The 2,750-nt window shown below is 40.7% G+C and overlaps 1 non-coding gene across 1 annotated transcript; it reads right to left on the bottom strand.

Moving 5' to 3' along the window:
• Positions 1 to 2,479: 2,479 nt before the first annotated feature.
• Positions 2,480 to 2,551, bottom strand: TRNAD-GUC. Its single transcript has one exon. It is a non-coding gene; the product is annotated as a tRNA-Asp (tRNA).
• Positions 2,552 to 2,750: the final 199 nt, after the last annotated feature.

Below are 2,750 nucleotides of genomic sequence, written 5' to 3'. Positions count from 1 at the left end.
AACTGTAAACTTTAATTGAAATCCTGTTTGACCCTAAATCATTTATCACACCAGGGTCCTCCTTTCTACCCGTCTTAAATATGGATGTGATGTTTCCCTTCTTCCAGTCACCAGGGACTTCACCTGACTGCCATGACTTTTCAAATATCATGGAGAGTGACTTGGCAACTATATCAGCCAATTCCGTCAGGACTCTGGGATGCATCTCATCAGATCCCATGGACTTGTGTAAGTTCAGGTTCCTCAGATGGTCACGAACCTTATCTTCACTTACAGTGGGAGGGCCTTTTTCTCTGGTTCTTTTCTTGTGGGCCATCAACTTGAGAGCTGTGAGAGAAGAGGTTGCCAGTGAAGGCTAAGGCAAAAAAGTTGTTGAGAACCTCAGCCTTCTCCTTGTCTGTTTTTACCAGTTCACCATTGCTGCTCATCAGGAAGAGTACACTTTCTTTAACGTTCCTTTTCTGGTTGACATACCTGTAGAAGCCCTTCTTGTTTTTCTTGGCATCCCTTGCCAAGTTCAGCTCCAGTCGCGCCTTGGCCTTCCTGACCTTGTCCCTACACAACCAGGCAGCATCCCTGTACTCTTCCCAGGATATCTGTCTCTGATTCCACTGCCTGTGCAGTTCCTTCTTGCCTTTTAGTTTGGTCAGCAGGTCTCGACTCATCCATGCTGGTCTCTTGCCTTCCTTGCCTGATTTCTTACACCTAAGGTTCGAGAGGTCTTGTGCTCAGTGGAAAGACAGTGGAAGACTTAAAAATCTGCCAGAGTAAGTTTCTTTCTTGTCTTCATCCCTTGCTGAAGGAGCTGTTGTTTACTTATCTTCATCTTTTACTGCTAGAGCAGGAGCAGGAGCTGGAACAGGAGTAGGTTCAAGAGCAGGAGATGGGGCAGGAGAAGGTTCAGGAGCTGGAGCATGAGGTTTCTTTTGTGCTTTCTTCGCAGGGGCGACTGATACCAGCACTGGTTGTTTTGCTGATGTAGCTGCATCACCTTTTGACAGGGTCTGAGTAACCATAGTACTTGGCTCTTGGTTCTGCTTAGCTGGAGTGCCTGGTGCCTGGGCATCATTTTCCTCTATTATAAGCCATTTGTCCTCTTACAGAAAGTTCAGCAAAGTCCATAAAAACCAGCTGTTTCTTCAGCCAAACCAAGTGTGAACTACTTCCCAGACTTATGAACCTAACGGAAATTATTTTGGTGTCAGTGGCAACTAATGTTTTAAACAAACAAAGTTTTGGTATTCTAGTTTGCAGGAAAATTTAGAGTCATTTCACAAAGCGACAATTATGCCTTTACTGATGCTGGACTGTATGCATTCCAAAGGACAACATCAAGGAATATTTTACAGATGTTACATCCCTCTTGTCTGTCTCTCTTTATCACTCTTTTTCACTCTTAACTCTCTTTTCTTCAACTTGCAGGGAAAGCATCTATTCCAAAACAGGTGAATGGTTATACTCCGTAAAGTATGAGTTTTCTGTGATTTGGGATTTAATTCTACTTGTTAAGAAAACAGATTAAGTTCAAAATTAATTATTTTATCCAAATAAAACAAACATTAATTTGGCTGAAATATTACACACACAAAAAATAGGAGTCACAGCAGTACAATAACAAAAACCCAAAACTTGAAAAAACTAGTGTTGTAAGGATATGTTTTCCTTTTACATATATGTAAGAAATGTGGGGAAATGAGACGTGATATATGGAATTCACTGTGCAGGCTTCAGTTTTCCACATGTTTAGAAAGGAATGGGTTAAACTCTTGAGTTGGGGTTATGCAAGGAGTCTGGGGATATTTACACTTTTAAAAACTTGTCTTTTACAAACCTTCAAGAATTAAATAAGGTAATCATTTCAGGGGGGGAAAAATCTATTTTTGAAGACAACAGGAAGCCTCCAATACTGGACACTAATAATGAGCTGTCTCAAATAGGCTTCAGATAAAATTTAACAGAAACCTTTTAAAACAAAGTGTAAGAAACTCATATGCTGATAGGTGTTTCACAGACCTCAAAAATACCTGAATATATATATATATCTTAACAACTTTCCTTATACGACACTTGACTCAATAATTTTATTTCTGTATTTAGCTAACAAGTACATGATGGTTTTCTATAGAAAGGCTAACTTGCCTTACGATTACCTCAGGATACCTCAGTTTCCCTTTGAAGTTCTTCCTCAGTTCAGATCAGCTCTCTAGTGAGATATTGGAATTAAATTACTGTGGCTTTAAGCCCAACTTCAGAATAAAAGAAGTAGGGAAGATGAGGAGGATGAAGTTTTCTTTCTAAGAAACTATGTTGCTTGTGCCAGGGATTAGGAATGAAAGGTACTGGAATGTCTCCGTTTAGGACTCAGGGCAAGCCCAGGGAGCAGGATTTTCTCTCTATTGTCCCCTACCCTCCCAGGGGTGGATTAAAAAACAAGGTTGGAAGTTAAGACTGTGATAAATGGTATAGCCTCAAACAGTGACTCCCCGTCTGGGAATCGAACCCCGGTCTCCTGCGTGACAGGCAGGGATACTCACCACTATACTAATGAGGATTCCAATTAAAGTTTACAGTTTATTAAGTGAGTAAAGGCAAGCAAACAGCGCTGGGTCTGTGAGGACACACTCTGGTCCATTGACACGCACCCCGTACAGTTCTCTTTTCGGGTTTATATTTCTTTACCTAATACATATTCATAGAATTTCGCAATACGCTTATACATATGCATGACCTATCCCCGCTTCATATTATAA

The sequence above is a fragment of the Mesitornis unicolor genome, unplaced genomic scaffold (genome assembly GCF_000695765.1).
Source record: "Mesitornis unicolor isolate BGI_N332 unplaced genomic scaffold, ASM69576v1 scaffold4490, whole genome shotgun sequence".
In the NCBI taxonomy this organism is placed as follows: Eukaryota; Metazoa; Chordata; class Aves; order Mesitornithiformes; family Mesitornithidae; genus Mesitornis; species Mesitornis unicolor.
The sequence above is the reverse complement of the archived record's forward strand: the minus strand, read 5'-3'. Positions and strand labels throughout refer to the sequence as shown.